The sequence below is a fragment of the Neopelma chrysocephalum genome, unplaced genomic scaffold, assembly GCF_003984885.1.
Source record: "Neopelma chrysocephalum unplaced genomic scaffold, ASM398488v2 Primary Assembly neopelma1_69, whole genome shotgun sequence".
In the NCBI taxonomy this organism is placed as follows: Eukaryota; Metazoa; Chordata; class Aves; order Passeriformes; family Pipridae; genus Neopelma; species Neopelma chrysocephalum.
In genome coordinates, this window is record NW_020897729.1 from 1,696,298 (window position 1) to 1,720,546 (window position 24,249).

The 24,249-nt window shown below is 48.1% G+C and overlaps 1 long non-coding RNA gene across 1 annotated transcript in view; it reads left to right on the plus strand.

Annotated features, from left to right (window-relative positions):
* LOC113968691 overlaps positions 1-16,547 on the plus strand; it is a 38,370-nt gene extending 21,823 nt beyond the window's left edge. The window contains exons 2-4 of the long non-coding RNA XR_003534608.1: positions 13,498-13,727; positions 13,815-13,969; positions 15,969-16,547. This is a non-coding gene — a long non-coding RNA (uncharacterized LOC113968691). The remainder of the gene's footprint in view (positions 1-13,497; positions 13,728-13,814; positions 13,970-15,968) is intronic.
* The last annotated feature ends 7,702 nt before the right edge of the window (positions 16,548-24,249 follow it).

The window sequence follows — 24,249 nt, forward strand, 5'->3', positions numbered from 1 at the left end:
GTCATGCAAACTTTCCCCCAGAAACAGCCTCTGGGTATAACAACAGTGTGGCAGATACAGCATCAGATCATGCATTAGTATATCTGCTTGTAAAGGTTATGCCTCTGAGGCATCAGCTTGGGCTGGGAAAGGAAGGTTCACTCCTCTCCCAACATGGACAGCAGGAGATTGATGGCCTGACCCTCAGATTTGTGATCTTTCCTCCATCCTTCATCATTTAGGCAGTTCATTCTGCAGAGCATTGTACAAGGTGGTCAAGAACATAAAAAGAAGAAAACCTGCTATATTTTCATGCCCGTAGCAGGGCTGGGGGGGTAACTGGGGAGAAGGGGCTTTACGTTAAAGTTCCCCTTGAGTTACTCACACGTGCATGCAGTCTGCATTACTGCTGAATCACTTTTTTTAAAAAAGCAACACATTATATGTGTGAAAATATAGCACTGCCATGGTCTATAACAGGTCAAGGCCTCACCAGCACATGCAAAGAAGGGGGAAGCTGTTCATGTGTGACGGCTCACTGGGCCTTTACATCATGTAGCTATCAAGAATGTTTTACCTCCTGTATCCTGTTCAGTTACATGAAACCCAGAGTGAGTATCAAAATTAAAAATAGCTATATAGTTTATATAACTATATATATATAGTTATTTTTTTAAATATAAATTCAACCTGTCTCTTCCTTTCAAATTCCTTGGGCTAATCCCCCTCAGCAAGTGACCCAAGTTCTGACATGACAGTCTCTGCCTTCCATCTCTGCTACCCAAAGGAGAAAACCCTCCAAACCCAGCAGGCAGAGGTCCTCCAGTTTTGGGTCCTGTTCCCTCAACCCAGATGTGTTGGTTGGGCCAGTGACCACAGGGCTCTCTTGAGCCCCTTGCTGGCTGGTGAGCAGCGCGTGGGCCAGCACATGCTCATGTCTGTGCATTGCCTCTGTCCCTGAGGACCCTTCAGTTTAGGACTCAGGTGCCTGTGTCTGCATTCGTGATGAGTAAACCATAAGTCCCCAGCCAGCTCTGCTGAGTCCTGAGTCACTGTACTAGTCACAGGACCCACTTCAGGAGAGGGGCTGGTGTATTCAAATACTTCTGTGTCCTAAAAGAGATGTATTCTGGTGCTTGTCACCTATGAAATCCAATATATGGGACACCTGCCACAGTCACAGTCTGCACAGTTTAGGGCACCTGGTTTAGCTGGAAGTCAATGAGACCAATGTTTCACAGCCATTATGGCTCTTCCAAACATCCCAATCAACACAACTGCAGCGCACAAGTTGCATGTGTGAACCATATATCTTCACTTGGACTTCGCTGAGGAGTCATCAACATACAATACCAGTGCTTTTGGAGCATATTGCCATGGAATAGATCCCATTCAGTGGGGTTAGTGTGGAGCAGTTTGGGGTCTGACACAACTCAGAAGCCTTTGAGTTCTGCCTGGTGGTTGCTGGGGAAGACATCAAGAGGATGACCTGGGACGGAGGTGGAGAAACAGAAATGCTGCTGGTGCATTTCCATAGGACATTCTGCTCACTGTTCAGACACCCCGTGCCCAGGACCAGGGTGCCTGGCAAGGCAGGATGTTCTGCTCCACAGGGTAATTTTCCTTCAATGCGGTCAGGCAGGATCTGGGCCTTTCGTCCCACCTGTGCTTGTGCCAAGGGCCAGAGCACAGCACAGCACTAATCCAAGGCTGGTTTCTGGGACAGATTGTTCAGCCAGCCCCTAGTGCTTAATGCATGATCTCACCCAATGGCCTAGTTTTTCTAGTGATAGTGCTTTTCAGGAGCTTTGCAAAGCCTTTCACATAATCTACAGGGTATCAAGATGTGAATCCACCCCTCTGTGGTAAAATCAAGGGCCACAAAAACATCTTAGGCATGAGTAAGTGGCAGTGGCTAATCTGACCTGCCTGGCAGCCCCAACAGAATAATACCAACAGTTCAGCACTTGAGCTCATTAGTCAAAATCTGACTCGCTAAGGTTGGGCAAACATCATCCTCACTCACAATCATTGTTGTGGGAAGGCACATGGCAAAAGTACCCCAGGCCAGTGGGCTGGGGATGAGAGGGGAGAGGCAAGATGGGACCATGCCTGGAATCTCGCAGGCTACTGCCCCGACAGAGGGAAGATGGGCATGTGGCATTTTCTGCTGGCATGCAAACAGCTGAACCTATCTGATATCTGGCACACAAGTGTTTGGCCGGCTATTTACCAGCTCACAAACAGATAAAGATGCAGAGCGGGGTGCTCACAGCTTTCCCACAAAAGGGAAGAGTGAGAAAGAGAGAGACACAGGAAAAAAAAAGAAAAAAACAACCCTAAAAAAGAGAACAGGAGTGAGAGTTGTCAGTGCCCGCAAGCACTCGCAGGAATAATAGCAATAATCACTGTCATCCGTAAGAGGCTCTTGCGCCAGGTTCTGCCTCTCCCCCTCCCTCTCTCCCCTTGCCTTGCTGTCTGAGTCACTGGATCTGAGTCACACTCCTGTTCTATTCCTGTACCCTTCCCTTCAGCTGGGGATGTAGATTTGTTTTGGCTGGAACGATCTGGGCACAGGAGGGACCATCTGCTGCTAGTTCTTGCTTGCTTTGCTCTTGTTTCTTTCCCAGAGAAGGGAAGTGAGTGCTGCCATTGCAATAATTCAGAGGGAGCATGCTGGGAACATACACCCCTTACTGTACAGCCAAGGACTGCCATTTGTCATCTGAAGGCTTGTTATCTGTGGCTGACCCTGAGCGGTCGTCTCCACGTGCTTAAGCAAGCAACTCTGACAAAATCACTTCCTTGCATATCAGCTCTTCCCAAGGAAGGTGTTTTTTCTTTGGTCAAACCCCAAACTGTTTTTAAGGGCAGGGCAGTGCAGTGGTGGGACCCAGGGTGGTTAGTACAACCTGCACATCACTGTGAGGAAGGAGGGGCACTCAAAACAACCTGAAAACATGCAGGGACCTGCTGTTTGTATGTGCAGCGAATGCTGTGACGGAAGGAGTGTTCCCTTTTGGTTTTCCACAGTTGGTGTGTGCACCTTGTGTTTTGCTGCAATACTAGTAATTGGCAGTGGTGAGGAAATGCAAATGACTTAATGCCTAATCCACCACAACCAGTGTCTTGGCTGATTCCTGCATCCACATCCTGAGTAGGAAAGTCAGCAGAGCAAAGGTCTGGGAGAGAAGAATTCACCAAAGAGCTAAACTAATGATGGTTTGGAAGATGGGGCTGAGTGAGCAAGAGCAAAGGTCTGGGAGAGAGTAAAGTCACCCTACGGTCATACCAGGCTTTTCAGGAGTGACCAGACCTTTAAGAGGCTCTGTGTCTGAGGCATCTCTCTGGAGGCATCTTTGAAGGATGCAGCAGTTGGAGACCTGGTGCTCATCACTCTCCAAAGGGGAGGCTGCTCCTGTGAGCTCTGCCCAAGCATCCCAGAAATGGAGGCCTCACGATGAAGAGTTGCCTTTGGAAAGATTAAGCCCAAGGCCGTGCAGCAGAACCAAGTATTTGCCAGACCTGTTTATGAGAGAGATAACAGAAGGAGTTGCTTCATGCCTGAAAGAGAACATAGCCGTCCATTCAACAAGAAAGCCTGAATCCTGCTCCCTCTGGAAAACCAAGAAAACATCAAATCAACATCATAATTTTCACTTACTTTTCATGGGGCTTGTGAGCTTAACCTAAGCTCACAAAGCCCTGAAGCACTTTGCAGTGAGTGGTTCTGCAAGTCCTGAAGACATATCTATCTCCAGTGATACCTTTCTCAGTCTCATTCCTCACTGTCCCTGCTGAAAAATTTAGACTGGATTTCCCAGAATCTGAGAGTTTTCAAATGCTTTAAGTGGCCCATTCCAGACTGGGGAGTACTCAAATGCCTGCAGATCAGGGAGCCCTCAGCAGCAGACTGACTGATGATAGACACCATGCTAATGTCATATCCCCTGAGGATAAGGGTTGTCAGGCAAATTGATTCTCTAAAGAGTGATCTTAGCTATAATTTCAGCACTGTGACAGCTCTCTTTGGGGTAAGGATGCTCCAAAAGCGGTTTGGTGTTTGGGACATTTCTCAGAGGGGCTGAATGTCAGCACATGCAAAACCACTGTCTCCACTGGCCCATGTGTCACATCGGCATCTAAGGCACTTGTAACATTAATGTCTTTAATGCAGAGGGAAATCAAATTACCAAAAGGATCTGACTAAAAAGGTCTGGGCCAAATTCTCTGCGGGTGGAGAATGGCCGCGTCATTCTTAATGGGGTTGTGACAATGTGATTTACCCTCCCCACAACCGATGGCTAGACACTCACATCACACTTCCACCCAAGCTAACTCCAATTTACTCTGGGTCTGAGTCATCTGCCCAGCCAGAGACAAGATGCTTCATCTGCGAGTGGTTGAGATGGACACCTGGTTGCTAAGGTTTGCCTTGCAGGTGTGCCCCAGCAAGGACCCCTGGCTCTGAAGGCTGCCAGCACAAGCCACCAAAGGAAGGCTGCCTCTAAAACCTTGCAGTGCATGCAAATGCCAATGCAGGTGCTTCCTGACTTCTTTAGGGGCTGGACACCAGCTACAGCAAAGAGTGGGGCAGCCTGGCAGGAGAAGTTCATGGGAGAGACAGGTTAATTATCTAGATCTTTCTGTGGTGCTAGTTTATTATTTTCAATTATTTTATTTAATTCTAGATCATGCAAAGCCATCTGGTCTCCAGAGGAGCTCCTGTCCCACCTCACCACCGCCTGCTGCTCCCATCCCTGCTTCCAGCATGACCTTGTCTCAGCAGAGAAACCCTGATCCCACAGCGCTTCTAGGACTGACTGTGCCAAGTTGCCCCTCTGTATCAGCCAGTTTCTCCCTGCTGGGATTTAACTCAGATAAATTTTTCTGTTTTCCACAGCCTTTTCTGAGGGAATTCCCTAAAAGGGATGATGCAGTGCACAATTCTTGACCTCTTGCTTTGCCCAAATCCATTTGACATGGTCACCCATTGCATTTGTACTCACTTCAAGAGTGAGCTGTTCTGGTTAGGTTCCTCCTCTTTGCAGAGGAGATGTTTCCTCTGTGCTCTCCACTGTGAACTATCTAGAAGGAAGGTCAACCAATTCCTCCCGAAGATACAAGAGAAACCAAAGACCAGTCTGGGGTCTTTGGTAACATTGCTTTCCCTCTAATACTCTTTTCTTCCTTTTTGCATCCTCTCTCTTCTGTCCACCACATTTTACCCTTTCCAAACCTCCAAAACATGCGGCTGATAACAATCAGCCCAAGGCAAAGCATGAGCAGAGGCAGTTGATCTTTGCCAGTCTGCATTTTTGATCTAGAATGGCTTTTGACTCTAAGGGTGACATCCTTCCCATGTCTCCTTTACCAGGCGTGCTTCAGGACACCCTGGAATTGCAGTACATGCCAGTCACAGAGATTTACAGCTCAGCAAGTTTAACCTTAGATTCTTTGAATAACGTGCACACGTCTTACTAAAACTGGTGCATTCAGTGAAGGCTTGACATATTATCTAATGCAGCTGTATTTAAAAAAACCCGGTCCCTTCAACCATAATAGCCCAGGCATACATTGTAACTCTAACCACATGTCATAGCCCACTGCTGTCCCTTAACTGTAAACCTCCCATCTGCAGATCTGCCACGTCTTCAGGGTTAGGTTTGTTTCTGACTAAGAGCTTGAACAACAAATGTAGGATAGGAGGATAATGCATGGATTGCAGACCCAGAGAGGCACAGGCACTTAGCACCAACCTGTCCACCCTGGATTTGCTTCAGAATTTGCCAGATAAGACACGTGTCGACTAGAAAATGTTTATTGCTACTGCTGGCCCTAACTGACTAAGTGTAAAAAAGCCTGCTTTCCTCTTCATTGAGCTCTGATAGCCTCACTGGAGAGGGCTTATCCTGGCAAAGGGACGGGACTTTACCTGCCTATAGACAGTCCTGACATTTTGGTCTCCCAAATGGTGGAAGAAAAAGTCACATTCATTGCTGCTGTACGCTCCAAAACCCAGCCCTGCCTTGGCAAGGCTGAACTCACCTACTCTGAGAGTACAGAGTCACGAGATGTTTGCAAAATGTATGTGATTCATTCAGTTTGCACAAACATTTGCACATCAAGAGTGATAACATGCAAGATCAGCCTGATCCCTAAGAGCTAACATGGAGATCTGTGCCCCACACAAAACTTTTACAACCAAGGCTAAGGCTTTTCCCCAGAGTGGCACACCACACTGCTTCTGGACACAGGCATGCACCTAATCTGTGCACCTTGCCAAAACATGGTGAGTCAAATGAGTTTGAGACTCTGTGAAACCCAGAGAGAAGTTCAAACTTGAGGACATGGGAGACAGCCCAAAGGCAGCTCTGGCTCCTGCCATTTGCAAACTCCTCATCCAAAGCAGAGTTTATCCTGATGCTTTGCCATCTGATGCACATTAAGAGGAGAAATTTGATACCAGTGTTGCCCTGGACTTGCACAGGATGCTCAGGATTTTATGCTACAGCACTTGTAATTTCATCCATCCAAAGATCAGCCCACAAAGTGACTGGATTCTATTAAAATAAGATTAAACAATAATAAGAAGTTTTTAGAAGAGCCGGGATGAAGATGAACACATTTGGAAATCTTAGACAGTGTGAGTTGTATCCATAGCCCTGGAACAGCAGGAATCAGGAGGAACTTCTCTAATGAGACACAGTGATAACAACCTGATGCAATTCAGCTCTAAGGTAGGACTGATGTTTGGGGACTGGCGAAACCAGACCCTTTGTTTCTAAGCGATGACAGCTCTGAAGTTTTAATGTTTGTAGAGAGATGTTTTTGCCAAATATGATACACAGTGATTAAAATAATGAGCTGGAACAAGCTGAAGCTATAATTGCTCCTTTTCCTCCCCTCCCCTGAGTTGGTCTGAGTGCTTCGTTAACTACCTTGATGAACCAATCAAGAGTTGGCTAAATCAGGGAAGGAGAAAACAAACCCTGGGAGACATCCCTACAAGAAAAAGCATAATCTGGACACTGAGCTTTGAAGGCAAGCTGTATAATGAGAGCTGACTATATCTCAAAATCCATGTTAGCTTGAATGAACTTATGTAATAAACATTTATCACAGAACATATGTCACTGAGCACCTGCCAGACTTCAGGAGTAGAGCCAACGCAGCTTGAATCGTATATGTATTAAAAAAAAACCAAAAAACAACTTGGCGGCAGGAGGCTGGCAGACGCTTTTACTAGAAAAATCAGAAGTGATTTTGAGAGGAGCAGAAATTTCCTGAAACCTCTCTCACTCCGTGTGGGAATATCACACTTGGAAAAAGCAAGAGGCTGATTAAGCTGTGTGGAGTGGAGAGAGCAGGACGAGCTTCCCTGCTCACCCCCTCTGGAGCTTGTCCCTGCATCCCCACTGCTCCCCCGTGTGTGCTGCTGCCCGTGGGTGGGATGAGCCATGGGGAGCCACACATGGAGTGTGGTAGTGGGGGCTTGTGCCTGGCTCTGCTCAAGCAAAAAGGCAGCACTGGACAGTGCAGGACGACTGCTGGAAAAACAGCAAGCACTGGGCTGTGCAGGGTTGGAAGGTGAATGTAGGGCTGTGTGGAGGGCACCAGCAAGAGAGGAGTAAAGCTACCCAAGTTGGGGGGGATGTTAGCACATCAAAAAATCAAGCAGAACGAGGTGGTTGAGGGATGAACAGAGACTGTGAGTGGGAAGGGGGTTCAGAGCAGCAGAGTTCAATAGAAATCACAGCACCAGGAAGACAAGACAGGACAGTGCATGGGCTTGGGCAGGGTAGTATGAATCTCTAGTCTGGGATTTTCTTTCCAGGCCAGTGCTCCCAGGGAGCAGACACAACACAGCAATGTACTGGGGATAGGAGGTGTTTCTATCTGACACAATAAAGAGGACTGGGGAAAGCAGGAAAAGCCTGTGCCAGGTATGAATTGCTAAACTTTGGACATGGGTAGGGTGTGAGAAGCTGAAGAGAGATGTGAAACAAAAGTGACAGAGGCAGGTGAGAGGAGAAGAAGGGGACTGCCTTGCTTTGGCACTGATGGGCATGTCTGCACCACACTGTGCTTTGTCCAGACCTATCCTGCGCACACTCTTTCAGGCACCCACAGTGGGGCATCTGTGACAGCTCAGTCCCTGCTGGAGGTGACAGACCTTGTTTCCCCACAGCACTATTAACTCAGGCCATGCAGGGGATGCGTGGGACTGTCCTGCTCGCAGGCTGTGTGTCAGCAGCACTGAGGCAGGCGTGGGTGTCTCTGCAGGGCAGTGCCTGTGCACAGAAGCTGGTCCCTGAATTTCCTGTCTGTTTTATTACACTTGCAAACTGATGGTCAAACCCAGCCCTGGGGAGAAGGCTCTCCGGGAAAGAGAGCAACATTTGCCTCTGCAGCAGATATTCTCATATTTTTGTTTTGGTTTTTTTTTTTTTTTAAATTGTTATGGGCTCTTCCTGGCATATGGCTTCAAGCCTCATGAACTCTGAAGAGCTACCTCGGGTTGAGGCTGCCCCAGGTAATGAGTATAGGAGAAGTCCCCAGAAAGCTGTTTCTCTTTAAAGACCAATTTGGGGTTGAAGAGGAGGGAAGAAAAAGATAGCTGGTTGGACTGTCCAAACTACACCTGAATAAATCCAACCCTCCCTTCCCTCTTGCTATCTAACTTCAGCACTTCTCTGACTACCATTATCACTGTGTCTGAGCACCATGGGTTGTTTCAGTGCTTTTACCATGGCTTTTCCCTGCTGCAAGTATCCTTGCTTTCCCCTGCAGTTATAAATGAGAAGCAAAGCCTTGGGAAAGATAAACAGCTTGACCCAATTGACCCTTTGGACTGCTGACCCTAACAGAAGTGACTGGGGACTTGCCACCTATTAACTAACCATATGCCCTGTGTTTGGGCTCATGGGCAGTCCAGCATGTGCGATAGAGGATTCTGCCTGACATCATTCATTTTGGTAGTCCTACAGTGAGTTAGACCAGTGTGGGATCAGACCCACTAAGCGTAAGACTGGAAGGAAGCAAGAGGAAGGAGGGAGAAGAAAGATAGGGCACTGTGCTAGTAGGAGTGTGAAGAAGAGCAAGCAAGGGCAGTGCTGATGCTGTCCTTCTGCAGGGAGCTGCTGGCTATTCAGAGGAGCCTAAGGCTGAACAGCCTGACTCAGATACTCAAGGCACGCAGGCCGCTCGTTCACCTCCCCAAACAGCTGATCCCAGCTGCTCCATGGGAAGACAAGAACCTAGCTGGAGAGAAAACCCTCACTAACCACCTGATGATACAATACTAACGATGAATGATTCATTGTTTATTGCAACTCTCTCTGCTGCACTGAATCCACAGGCTTTCAGTAGCACTCATCCAAGTTGCCTGTGCCACATGTGTGCAGTACTTACCTGAGTCACAGTTTGCTTGCTGGTCTTCAGCTGGCCATGAGTTTGTGTCCGGAACTCACACCACTTGGGTTTTTCACTTGGCTTTTTACCCCTTCTCTGTGGAAATATGCATGCTGATCCTGTCAGCGTGTCAGACTCTGTCCTGTATCTCACCACAGGAATTGCTTCAATAAAACTCTGCTAAAGCATCACTGTGATGATTCATGGTTGTGCATTTCTTCCACAAGTGTTGAATGTAGGCTAAGATTACAACAGATCTGGCATCAATACCTGCTTAGATTCAGGGTCTTTGGTATTTAAAAAATTAGGTTTTTTAAAAAAAGTCTTACTGAATATTTGTGGAAGAAAATCATACTTTGAACAACAACAAAAAATAGATGGTGCAGAAAGGAAGGTTTTGCTGAAAAAAAGTTGAGTCACCCTTCTCTTTCTCTCTCTTGCTCAGCTGCCAAATACCGCTGTTCCCCTTAGCTCTCTCCCCCTCAACCCCCTCCCCATTTTTGGATGAAGAATGTCTGTTTTGAGTAACCAAACTAAACAAAAGTTAAGCTTTCCAGGTGGGAGCTGGGTTTCCTCAGCAGGGAGCTGACGTGGTCGCCCAATGGCCCCTTTCAGCAGCACCCGGCTTGTTTTACCATTTCTGGAATCAAATGATTAAAGGACAAACCCTTCCTTTCTGTGGTGCTGCACTCTTTGGAAGATGTTTTACTCATCTGCCTAACCATAACCTACATTGTGAGAATTAATGAGTCAACACTTCTTTCTCCACATGACAGCGACTGGCTGGCGGTGGCTGGGAACAGGTGAGACACCCAGCTAGGCAGGAGGGTGATGGCACCCACACGGACACCCCTGGGGCTGACTCTGCACTCCCACCACCCTGAGGAGTCTCCACTGGGGGTGGCCAACGTGGGATGGACACAGTTCATCCACTAGCTGTGACAAAACCACCCAACCCATCAGCCTGTCGGGGAAAGAAAGAGGCATGAAAGCAAGAGGAAGTGGAAAAGATCAAGGCGAGAGTGTAAGACAACAAGCTCACCACCGGAAAACAATAAAAATAAAAATGCTCAGAAATAGCATAACTGACATGCAAAGGAGATCAAAACAGGTCCTCAAAATATCTCTTGGTGGGGGAGGGGGGCAGGATGGGATGTCTATGATGGACACCATGGTGCAGCCAGAGGATGTGCTGTGGGTGGTAGGTGAGCATTGGCCATCCTGTGGCCACCTCCACATCCTGTCTGACTCCCCAGATTCTGACCTACAGGTCTCTGGAGGCTTTGGTCTCCTGGGAGATGAACATCAGAGCACACGAGGCACTGCTGACATCTCTGAGCCAAGGGTGGTGTAAGGGCTTTGTCAGGGAGCAGGTGCTATTCCAGTTTAATCCAGCTCTGTTTGCCCAACCATTCCTCAGGTGCAAAGAAAAGAATTTGTGTCCAGTTCCACTTGCCCCACCCTAAATTCAGAGCATGTCCAGTTTACACTAACAAAGGGACTGGGAAGAAGAGAAAGGAGAATCCAGTTCTTCAGGGTTTGCTTTACTGGAAAGGACAATTGCTTTCAATTTGCCTTCATGAGAGTGCTAAAGTCTTAAGATACTGAGGTATTGGGCATACTTTGACCTTTAAGCAAAGATAAGGCTCCTGAAGGCAGCATTGTTTTGCAGTAAGTTGCTCCTCTGAGGACACACTAAAAACTTGCTGTGCTGTGTCCTAGACATGTTTCAGACTGTTGTGAGCACAGCACCAGGGAGCAGGACCATGTCCTGTGGGCCCACCCCAGCTCTGCTTTTGCCTGGCTGTGTGACCAGTAGCATTCAACCAGCTCTGCTGCCTATCTCTGGGGAGGTTCAGCATCCTGAAGCTCCAAGCACAGCCTAGACATCACAGATGTCCCTCCACAGATCCAGAATAACATGTCTCACTTCTGGTGCAATAAAAAAACAACAGAGAAATCACTCAAAGCATGGTTAGATCTCCGAGGAGTCTTTTGGGCTAATCTGCCCAAACTTGCAAGACCTAGTTGCAGGCTTGCGGCTGTTCTGGCAGTTTTCCAGCTCCCTGTGAATCAGGAAACACTGTGACTGCCACTCAAGGACAGAAAACTGTTTAAAACATAATACCATATTCCCATCTGGTGCACTGAAATGCATGGATGACCATGGACGTGTTATCCTTCATTCCCTCTATAACAGGGCATGTGATATAGATTTTTCTCCAAGGAGAAGCAGGGTGAATGAACACAGTCAGGGAATGCCATTGTGTTTCTTGAAAGAATAAGAGGTAGGGCTAAGTACTAAAAATTAATTATTATAGCAGCTTAATGATGCTAGGGATTTTTAATATTATTATTTCTGTGTGTTATCTGAGCCAGGGCCATGGCAACAGGAAGACTAGAGGGCCACCTGCCTGGGCTGGGCCAAATGAAGGTTTATATATTGGTTACAAAAGTTACTAGTAAAATACTGAATAACATGGGTCGTTGCTGGGCTGGAGTCCACTTTGACTGGCAGCAGGGACCTCCATCCTGTGCATCCAGACATTCTTGATCAGAGTTGGGGGGAGTTCTAATCCTAATGCAGAGCTGACTCATCTCCTTGAAACAGCTAGCCAAAAATGGCCAGTTGACTGCCCTGGTGCTGCAAAGACACTGACTGCCTCAGGACTTTGATACAAAGAAACACCAGTTTCTGCGATTTAATTTTGCTGCCCTGGGTGATGAAATGAGGGAGCTGGACACTGAATACTCTTGCTCTCTCTGAATACCAACTCATGCTGAAGTAAAGTAGAAGTAACATGCTCCTAAGTGTGAGAGGACAACATTTTTTTTTAAATTCATGGTTTCAAAAAGCAAGAGAGAATTATACCCATGTGCTGAAGGAAGTTTAATAAAGGTTTAATTAAGTGCCTCAATCTAGATTTAGATGTTCTCACTGCTAGTGTTGGAGCTTCGAGCTGTTAGTCATTAATACTCATCTCAGGTAACTTCCACCACCCTCAGCCCCTCACCTGACGCATGCACACACTTGAGAAAGATTGCTGATATCCTCTCTGAAAACTAATGAAATCACAGTGTGATATTTTGATTTCAAGGGCATCAAAGTAATGCAAAATAATGATGGGATCGGGAGGCTGTGATACCATAACGCAGCTCTTCTTGTCTCTAGATCTGAAAGCACCTTGCGAAGGAGATCCGAATCATCCCTTCTCTGTTCAAGTCAAAGGAGCTGAGGCACAGCACATCACAGAGATGCAACCTGCAGGCCTGGGATAGAGCCCAGATGGGTCAGCCCCAGGCTAATCTAACAGTCATTGACCACACTTCTCCTTAGAACAGCAATGGGATCTGCCATGGGCAGGAGATCTCTGTGTATGTCTGTGTTTGTGTGTTTGTCTGTGGGTACACAGATTTTACAAAGAGAAGGATCCCAGACACAATAACAAACAAAGAGGAAATAAATTCAATGGTCAGCTGTGAAAGCAGGTCCTGCTTTAGCTGCTTGGAGTTTAAAGGGCAGCAGTGGACACAGGAAAATGCTTTCTAAGGGCTGGAACAGCAACCAGATTTTTTCCTGAGATTATTTCACAGTATTTGTAGTTCTTGTTTGCTGTGCAGGAGATTAGGTAGCCAGAAAGGTCTGATCCCCGTTTTGTACTTTCTGGCAGAGGAGAGTTCTCTTGACCTGCAGACAGCGAGAGCCCACCATCAGGACTGCTGCAGTAATTCAGAAATTACTGACCTTCAGCAGAAATGGGAAATGATTCTGTATATTTCGATAGAGTATTGTGGAAAATTGAAGGATCATTAGAAAATCTTCTTCATAGGGGGCTGGCAGTTTATGGCTAAAGAACAGAAGGCACAGGTCTCTTCAGGTTATTAATAAAAGCAGTAAACATTTCCTCTGCTTACTAGTCTGAGTATGTCAAATTTTAGTTATGGAAAGAATGCCATGCCCTGATGAGGGTTATTACAGAGATCACTTATACATGCAGAGATCCCGCTGCATCTGGGAAAGATTTGCCTCCTCCCCAGAGATGCTCTGGTTTGCTGTGAACCTGAAAAAGTCTTTTTTTCCCCTTCTTCCCTTTTCCCTCCAAGGCTGGCTACACCGAGCTGCTGGAGTAACCACGCTGCTCCTGGGATTCTGCCCCAAAGGGGATTGCTCCAGCCAACCCTGGAATTCGGGATGCCCTGGACATGCCATGAAGAAGCGGAGCTTGAGGGAGATGCACAGCATGTAGTGCCGCGCTGCGGTCGCAGTTGCTGAGTGTCCGTGGGCTAGAAGCCTCTTGGGGTATCACAACAACCCTCTCAAGATGACTGTGCTGGTAAGAAGTGTGATATCAAGAGCTGTGAGGCTTTGCCCCTGGAAGCTGTGGGCTCCAGGTTTGCTTCAACTTCTCCTCCTCCCTCAGGAGCGCTATGACTGAATCAAGATGAACAGACTCAGCCTCTCAGCCAGTTTGGAAACTGAGGCACAAAGAAAAGTGACTCACTCCATAGCTAACTACCAGAAACTGTTCTAAGGGACAGAAGCCTTGCAAGAAAGCACAATTTTCCATTAAGCAAGGTAAGCAGTTTTCTTCAAGCACCCAAGCTGGGGGCAACCCCAGTAGCTTGCAAAAGTCCTCCTGAGCCCACAACCCCACCCTGAGCCTCTCCCAGCCATACAGCTGTGCAAGCACCCTGAGTAAGGGAAGAGAAGAGTGGGATGATTTGGAGACTGCTCACAGCCTGCAGAGCAGGCAAAGCCATGCCCACCTTTGGCCTTGGACATTCAAGACGTGGCTTGCCCACTGCAGTGCTACCATGAGCAAATGAGCAATAACTTCATGGGAATAGCCCCCAGGGAGCAGAGATGTTCATGTCCTCATGGTCATTGCACCTTATCACGGGTTTCAAGGTCACTTGAAATCCACCACTGAGATCAGAGGTGTTTCGGTATCCTGGGTTTTATCTGCCAGTCTTTGTCTCTTCTCAATTTTGGTGCCAGTCCAAATCTCCACTGGTGCCAAAACTGACACCATCAAGAATGCTCCACTACTGCTGATGGCCTGGGGAGCCCAGGCTTTGGGCTGTTCCCCTGACAGTTCTGCCACTAGATCAATATCTGCGCTTGAACAAGAGCAGAGCGCTCAGAGATACCTCCAAATGCAAATGGGACCCTTGCCAGTAATGGAGAATCCATCACAGCCCTCCAAAGCTGTACCAGTGGTTAATTAAGCCTCCTGAGAGAAACACATCTTACACCTAATCTGCGTTTGTCTGGCTTGAGGTTGCAGCTGCTGGATCACGTTTTATCTCCCATAGTTGGGCAGGCCTAGTGTCATTCAACTTCCATACCACACCACCTCCCAGCAGAACTTCCCTGGATGAGGGTTATGCTGGACATCTCTTTTCCCTCCCCGGAGATGTTCCCTGGGTGGAAGGTGAGGGCTTCAGACTTCCATTTGACATTTCGGATGCCAGGCAGCCCATTCAGAGTTGAGTGGGCATGGGTAAGGGAGCTTACACATGTTTCTACAGGGTTAGACTGACCGTGCATATCCTGAGGATGCTCTGCATGTGCACAGTTTGTTCCCCACACCTCAGATATGTCAGAGTCCCCCTCCAGCTTCTGCAGAGGTCAGGACAGAGCTGAGAATCCACTCACTGTTTTTCACTTGTTTTACTTCTCTTCTTCGGGAGTTTGTTTTTCTCTCTTCTTTCTTTGCACCCTCCTGGACCACCTTCTCCTTTGAGGAATGGAAGTGGTACCCAACCCAGCAGTGCCTGACCGAGGGACCGCAGCTGCTTGGCTCACCCTTATTGCCTGGTCTAGCTTCCATCCTCCTGCATCCCCCTTTTAACACCCTGCTCCCCCCATGGGCAGCCCCTGTCTCCTACTCTCCCTGCCTCTGCCTGGTTTCTCCCCTTGAAACATGGCCCTTCACCTTCCCAGCAAGTCTGTGTCCTCGGGGGACACAAGCTGTTCGCCAGCGTGTGTGCCCTGATGGATTGATTCAGTTTGACTTCCTCCCGCTCATTTATTCAAGTTTCCTAGAAAGCCTCTTTCACTGGAGGTTTCCTGAGCGAAGCAGACGGCGTGTACATGCACGTGTACGTGTGGGTCTGCGGGATGGGGGGAGCCGAACCTCCAGCCCCTGCTGTTACCCCCAGCACTGTGATGTGCCATGCCAGCTCTGTGCATCCGCGCGGTGAGGGCTGGAGGGATCTCGGCATTTGTGGAATGAGCATCTGGGAATGTGCATCTGATCCTCAGACCACGTGAATGGGGGGCTAAAAATAATAACCAACTGCCGCTCCATTCCTCAGCAGCATCTGGGGGAGTTTGTGTAGGGAGGAGCAGCCACCAACCTCTAACACCACCCAGCAGCATCCCTCTGCTTTGCAACCTGGGTTTGTGCATGTAAAAGGGGTCAAAGGCTGCAATCTAATTTTTTTTTAGAAGGGTTTCTCATGAGAAGGGCTATGTTGTGAATTTTCTCCTACCTTACCCATCTGCTGCTGTCCTGGCCTATTAAAAGATGCCCTGGTTTTGCACTTGAGACCTTATTTGTCCTTTGCAGAGGAGCTGACACGAGTGCCCACTGTATCTGTGAAAAGTTGACAGTGTTACAGAACGAAGGCTGTGAAAACTGTCCCCGTGAATATTGGTGGAGACCACATTTTGAGAGCAGCCAATGCCTTCCCCTGCAGAGCTGAGCAGAGTCCGGTTGTAGCAGATCTGCAAGTTTGCTGGTGAGAATAGTCACTGCTTTAACAATGTATTTTTGCACTTTCAATCATCAGCTTTAGCTGTGCCACTCTCTGCAGAGGCACTGACCAACTGTGGGCAACAGAGTTAAAGAAGAGTTGCCTGTGATGACAGCTTTGTTTAAACTTGTTTATTCTGTAGAGTTTCTTGTTCTTTCTCCTAATTCAAAAATACCTTTGCCTAGAGATTTTTTCAGTGAGTAAATACCATTTCCAACCAAGGAACAGCAGCTGCAAATGGATCAGGTGCTGTGCATCTTAGGGAGAAAAGCTCAGCAGTGTCCAGCCCAGGTCATGCCTGGATTCACTGTGATCCTCCAAAAGGGCTGGGTACCTCTGGAAAAGAAGAGTATGGTTAAACCTTCCTGTGATTGGTTTCTTCCACTGTAAAATCAAATTCATACGTCTCCCATTTTTCTTGGCAGAAGGCAGGGGAATCCTGCCACAGGGATGCAGATAGCAATACAGCCCCGTGGTGGTCCTTGGTGGATGCTGACTCAGCCCCATGCAGGGGTTTTGTCTTTTTTTCATCCCTCAGCCACCTCTGCTGCCCCAGGGGACACTGAAATGACCAAGGACTGAGCGATTTCTCTCACAACCTACAAATCAGAAAAAGGAGCAAACCATAGCAGCTGTTGAACAAGGAGAGAAAGGTTCCTTCCCATACAAGGAGGAGCAAGGAAGCTATTGGGGAGCAGAGCATTTCCACAACAGCTTTCTTGCAGGTACCCTGGCTCCCCAAATCTAGTGGTGTAGCATTTCAGGCTTGCAGATGGTGTAACACCTCCAGGGCTGGGCAATTTGTGGCTTGTGAGCTACCTGTGGCTCACAGACTGTTTAGAGCTGGTTCTTTTGCCAGCAGGCAGCAGTGGCAGGCAGGTGGGTTGCTCCATAACCCACATCTCTGGATGGTTTTTGGTTTTGACACCTCAAAAATTATTTGCTGGGCCACACAGCTACTGAATGCGTCTTTTCTGCTCCCCTGGAGAGCCAGAGGTACCCTGGCAGCATTAACTTCTTCCAGCATCATAAACGTGGGTTGGCATCTTTGGGATGACAGCATTGCCATGCAAGAGAGCATGAAGGTGCCTGATCTGTGGCCTGGTTTCTACCAAGAACAATATCAAAGCAATACCTGCTCAGTGGAGCAGAGGTGTGTGTGATGGTGGGAGTAAAGTGGTGCATTGCAAGAGGGAGTCAGGAACACCAGTTTGCCGCTTTTGGCTTTCCCAGTGGGTAAGGAAATACCTGGCTGGATTTAAGCTGTAACCAGCACCAGGATGTGCCAAGACCGTCCCCACAATCCTTGTGTGAAATTGGGTCTCCTGGGAAGCCAGCCCAGAACACAGGGTATATAATGACCTGCGTGACTGGAAGCCATGGCAGGTAGTGAGTAGCTTGAGTCACACCTGGGCTGGGTCCCCAGGCTGTGACAGACTCCCAGCTTGGGTGGGTCAAGGTGCGACTGCCAGGTTCTGTGTCCCAAATTTTGAGGCAGTCTGGATGCATTACTGGCAGAAGGCCGTGTGGGGCAGAAGATGACAGCCAGTAGACTGCTGGAGGAGACCCAGCTTGGCAGGGAGATCAAGGTCCTGGGAGCGGGAAGGAAAAGGAGAGGAACCAGGAATGAGAACTGGGATGGGATGGAGTGTGGGAAGTGGAGCTGAAAAGAAACATCTGAGAGTCTTTCTGTGGGAGGATGAGAATTGAATGCCCCTGGAGCTGGCAGACCCATTGAGCCCTGATCCAGATGTTTCCTAGCAGGCCACGGAGGCTCTGCAGCATCTCCACCTCTGAGTCTTGCTCTCAGCAATACCCAGGGGAGCTGGGGAATGACAGCAACAGCTCTGCAGGCTTTGGCACACCCCAGCTGCTATGAAACCCTGTGGAGGAGAAGCCCCATCTCCTTTGCCCTTTGCCTTATACAACCCCAGATCCAGTTCCTGGATAGTGACCCCTTCCTTTGCACAGAAAGGAGACAGACTGGACAAGCACAGGGAGTACCCAGGGCAGCATTGAAGCACCAGGGATAGGAGCAGGGGGGCTGCTGAACATAGCTCTGACAAGTGTGATAGACTCTGACACACTTAATTGCGAGAAGAAAAGAGAGGTGAGCTTAGGATGTGCAGGTGACCTTGTTGGATGTGGTCAAAAATGGTGTGTTCCTTGTTTCTCCACCACTTTTCTCCTTATCCTTCCACTGAAAACATTCACTTCTTATTTGTAAATGTAAATCTTTATGAGTTGGGAAATCTGCTGCTGACTCTCAGGTTGCAAGCCCTACGCCCTTTCGTGCTTCCCAGGAGAGAGGCAAGCTCCCTGTGCACTCTATCTCTTCTCCCATCAGCTGTGAATCATAGGCCATCGACAGCAGCTCAAGCAGAGGGAGAGCAAGATGTAATTAAAATCCTCAGGGAGCACTGCAGCCATCTCTCTGTGCTAAGCCTTTTGAGGTTTTCAGTTTTTCATTAAAAAATCCCAAATTTCCTACTGAAGAAACAGGAGGAAAATTTCTGACTATACAGTTTCCAATCTATGGCCAAGCCACAGAAGATTTGCTGTTGTTTCCTAGCTCCAAAGTCAAGAACCTGTCTAGCCAGGTTCTCAGAGTTGAGCCTCTGGAGGTGCTTCACCAGACCAGCCCAAACCGTGGCCCCCACCAGCAACACCATACTGATGTGTGCTCCTGAATCCAGTTCATCCAACCCCTCCCACTGTGCACCCCAGGAACAGCTCCGCAGAAGTGTGTGGATTTACACCTCTGTACAACATGAATCATGTCCAGCGAGTCTTGAACTGACCCTTGCAAGGAGCTCCTGAGGCATTGCATGGAAATTATTTATGGGTGGTTTTTATTGCCTGTAAGAGGATGTAGAAATCAGGCAGCACCCTTGTGGTTTTCTTCTGTCAAATTATGATCAAGGCTGCTATTTTGCTGCCCAAATATTTAAGTGTGAGACAGAAATCTTTACAAGGGCTACCACATTCCTTAGGTTATCTCTATTGGTCCTGCCTGGGCCTATAAATACTAGAGGGACTACCAAAGTAAATAACACACTTGCCTGCACATATGCTGCTCCAGGGGATTTCCCGTTTCCTGTATCACAAAGGTCAGTAGGTCAGGGACCTACTTGCAAATCAATAGAAAATTACCTTTCAAGTGACACCTGCATTAACCTTTGATTCTTGTTGGTCTAGGTGAGGTTAAGGCCACCAATCCCTATAGTCTTCCATTGTACCTATGATTTATTTGCATTATGATTTATTTGCATTATCTGTTTCCCTTCTTGATCTTTGGAATTGCTGGCACAGTTCCCACACAGCATGCAGAGTCGTTTCCCTGCACATTGGTCAGGAATGGCAGGAGATCCACAAGGCTGTGCTTTTTGCTGACAGGTGTCAGAAACAATAAGGAAAATGTATATGTTTGGAAATGAAAAGAAAACCAAAACAAACAAGAGGAAGCAATTACAAAGACCCCCTTGTCAACATAAAACTTTTCTATCTAAAAGTTGTGTCCTCAGCTCAGTCATTAATGACAGTCATAGGTCATTGAAAGTGAATGAGTTGTAAAAATCAAATTCACTTGCCATTACAGCTGATCTGGAAAGAAAATTGCTGGATCCTACAGCCTCCAAACTAGTGTGAATCACTCGTTATTTTCATCGGGGGCTGGTTCACGCCTTGTATTCCTTTCAGCTTGTGTGAAGAAATCAGACTGGTCATTTCTTGATTCAAATCTGCTTGCTTCTTTTGCTGTCCAACCCTTGCATTGTTGCAAGCCTGTGCTCATCTATCAGGACCGAAGAGTTTATCAGGGCATCCCCTGCTCACCTCATCTCTCCTTCTCCCACAGCAGTGCTTATATGTTAGAGCTCAATGTTGCAGCTCGCCTCCGTCTCCCTAGGCAGGACTAAATTTAGCAAAGGGGTCATGGTCCTGCCTGGGACCTGACAAAGGGGTCATCAGACCCTATGCTAGATGCTTTCCCCACAAGCCAAATAAGATGGGAATTGGGCTGTGACTCTTTTCCCTCTCCCCTTCCATAGGGATACTAAGATATCTCCTTTCTGGGTATTATTAGGCTTCAATTGTCATGCAAAGACTCATGGACACAGATCTCTTTCCATCACTTCAGATGCTGTTTCTTAGTGTATGAGGCAACTACATCTTTTGTTTGTTTCTAATTCCTCCTTTGCCCCCAGAGAAATGCTACTTGGTTGCTTTGCTGCTGGTGGAAATCCTTTTGCGAAGCACCGCTCTCTGCAGACGTCAGGGATGTGGTGATCATCGGAAAATAGCTCATGTATCTCCAACAGCTCCTGCAAGGACTGAATTCCCAGTCAGCCCAAGCAATCCCATCAGAGTGTGCAAAATGCCCAGCAGGCCTTAGATAACAATGAGCAATGCTCAATAGGCGGGGGACACTCTGTACTCAAGGCCACTGTGGTGGTTTGACAAAAATCCACTGGCACAGGCCACCACTATGCCCCTGCTGCCCTTTTCTGGTCCATGGGAACATCCCAGGTGCAAGGGGGCCATGCAGCTCTTTGAAGCTGAGTTTCCTGTTGCTCTGGTCATGTGCATTTTTGGCCACTGGCTTCTGATTTTCACTTGGGACCTGTGGGTGCTTCTGGAAAGCAATTAACAGCCAGAATTAAAATGGGCAGACCATAGGACTTGGCACTCTGCAGCTGGCAAACGCTCCCTACCCCTCTGGCTTACTTCAAGCCCTGAACCTAGCTGATTGTATCCCGTTAACAGGCTTTAGTTCTGGATGCCGTTGAGAGTCTGCCAAGCACAATCTGTAGGATGTTTTAATTGGAGCAGAGAACAGTAATAAAAAGACCTTTGACCGAGCCCTGCAGACGAGGCTAATGGGAGGGGAGGACCATGCCACTGTTCGGTCACTTCCCTTGAGCTGTCCTTGTTAGAGGGAATGGACCCAAGATCCTAATCTGTTTGCCAGCTGACTCTTCTGCCCAGCCACTTTGTACACAGCAGAAATGTACCCTGACCACCCAAAGCTGCCAGGCACAGTAGCACTGAACAATTTGCTGTGGCCTCCTGAAGCCAATGTGGCTGTGGCATCCCTCAGGGTCTCACCTGGGAGGCTGGGAACATCTGCTTGAGGTCCAGCACAGAGATAGGAAGTGAAGATATTCCCTTCCTATAAATGCCATGAGAACAGGCATCAAGAAGCATCTGGTGAAGAGCTTGCAGTGTAATATCCTCCTTAGCCCATTTACATTCAAGTGATTTTGTTTTTCAAGGATCTTCCTGGGAATTCGAGGTCAGGATCTATCCCATAGTCTTCACTCACAGCCTCTCAAAGAAAAATTGTCTTCAAATCTTTCTCTTTGCCTCATCTAGATCCTGAAAGCTGGGCTTTGCCACGGGGGGATGTCACTACTTAAAAGTTTCTTGCAGGAACCTTTCCTGCAGAGCCCCCAAGGTGGCCAAACCACCACCTTTTTATGACGCTTTTGGGATGCCCACCCTCAGCACCTGAAGCTGAATCACAGAATAGGGCTGGACCAAGTCTGTGCTTTGTCCCAGTGGTTGTTTCCCAAGGAGACTGTTGATCTGAAGCTCTGCTGGTAAAAGCTCAAGCACTGGGACTGCTCTGCCACCTGGGAGCCTCGGCAGGCAGCAAATGTTTCCTGCTTTTTGCCCTCCTTTCCTTTCAGTGTCTGCTTTGAGCTTCTTGGTGTCCTTGCTGTGCAACATCACACACCACCTGCATTCTGCTTCACAAAGGACTGCATTCGCACAGGGGTCAGATGGAGCCCGCCTAATCTGCCGACCACATGCTATTCAGTCAGTAGGAGAACACCAAAGGAAGGACAGACTTCAGTATGGCAGCAATAAAATCAGTGCTGCCACAGATTCCAAAGGAGCAATTGCCAGCTTGTCCACACAATCCCTTGAGGATTGGGACATGTGGTCAATGGGGGCTTTACCAGGCCCTGCAGGTCCCATTTGGGCTGGAAACAGGGTCAGAAAGAGATCAGCCTAGATTATATGACACCAGGTCAAAAATCTAGTCTCAGTCCTCCTCCCCTAGCCCAGCCCTGCCTGAGCATCCCCATCATGGGCAGCATGGGTGGCAGGGGGCAGACGGGGCTGTACAGGGCTGGGGAGGGCGGTGGGTGTCAGTGTGAGGGCCCAGATCACAACACCCCATCCATGCTGACTGAAAGCACAACGTCTCACCCGCTACCACGCACCGGCACAGTGGGACCTGCCAAGGGGGAGCGCGGGTGAGGGGTTTGACTGGGACCTCGGTTTCACTTCCTGCCCTGTGTGGGGAGAGATCATTAAAAATATCTGACTAAGGCAGACTTCTTTGTTCTCGGTATTACTAAGCCCTCCCCACTCCCCAGCCCCCTGCGATGACAGCGGTGTGGGCAGAGCTATTTCACTTTCCCTTGGTTTGCAGACTCACAGGTGGACAGACAGGTGTGTGGCACTGAACACCTCCTGGCCTCTCCCAGCCTTGCAGGAGCACGATCCTTTCTTCAACAGACTTGGGTGCTTTTCCCCAGCATCTCAGTCGGTCACAGCATCTTAATTTTCAGAGAGTTATGAGGATACCAATTCAGGGTAATACGGATGATGCTGAGAGACATGAGGTGGGGATCAGGTCCCAGGGATGCTCAGAACAAGGGAAAGTTTGCCAGGCACGGCAGAGCTGGGCTGCACAACTATCTCCTATGTGGTGCTGCAGAGAGGGAAATCTTGACAATTGCAGTCTTGGCAGTCAACAGGTTGATCACAAATTGATTTTCTCTTGGATTAATATGGTTACCATAAAAGATATGAGCATTTCAACATCTGCCCCCACAACTGCAATATTAGTTTTAACGACCATGTTGACTGATGTGCCCTGTACTTTATAAAGCTGTAACATGCATTTTCTTACCAGAGTAACTCGCAGCCCAGTGCACATACAGACATTGCAGCTTAGAGGAACAGTGGTTTGTAAGTTGATGTATCCCCTTGCTCATGCGTCAGGCCCCGTGGTGCAATTAGATACTCTGTTTTGCAAAGGCAATAGTGATTAATGCTTCTGCAGAAGCCTGGGAGTTGGGAGTGGGACAGGACATGTGAGGTGAGTGAAAACCAGGTTGCACTGGGTTGAATTGCTATCAGAAGGTCATCTTTGAAACAGTCAAGAGAACCGCACATAAAGGTTACCTGTAAAGACTGTTTCTTCTTGGTTTTCCACTCTTGCCTTACTAAACCTTTTTATTGATTTCACTGCAGATAAAGATATAAACATTACACCTACATGGTCTGTCATGAAGGCTAGTATTGCATTCCATGTTTCCAAATTCCAGACTCGCTTTGACTCTTGGGCTAGATCTACCTTCCTTGTTCACATTCTGCCCATCTCCAGTGCCATCCTTCCAGCTGTACTGATGATTGCTAAGGGATCCCGTTGGAGGCTGGATTAGATTTCAAAATGGGTGAGATTAACCTGTGGCAAAATATCTACACACCAGCTAAGCTCCAAATCCTGAGTTTCATTGTTACAGCAGATTTGTTTTTTCACTTTGTTGGTGCAAGCAGGTGGTAAACTGGCATGTGTAAAACTGCTGATATTCATACTGTGCTGCAGGTAAGTGGAAGCTGTCATATCTCTCCATCAATAGCTTGACTGGCACTGTCTGGTTCTGCTCCTGAAAGCTCAGGTGAGATGTCATTCCACCAGAAGGCTTGCTTAGCTCTGCTTACATATACATGGGACCATCTAAACCTTGTGTGTGGAGTGGTGATGGATCCAGAAGCAGATGTAAAGGGTGGAAGGAGCTGCCCACCCACATCAACATCTGCAGGGAGGGCAGTGGTGCTGACTTGAGCTGATCAGACCTATTGCCTCCCTGGAGCAGGTTGTGCCTGTGGGGGAAGCCCTGGCCACCCTCCCACTGCTGTCACTTCACATGGAGCAAGTGAGACAGGAGCAGGACTGGCACCCCGTGGGAAGGCGCTGTGGAGGAGGCACCCAGAACATTTTTTCATGGTATCAGAAGAAGCTGATTAATAATCCCAGAGATGCTGAGCCAAGCCCACTCTGGGGAGAGAGAGGGT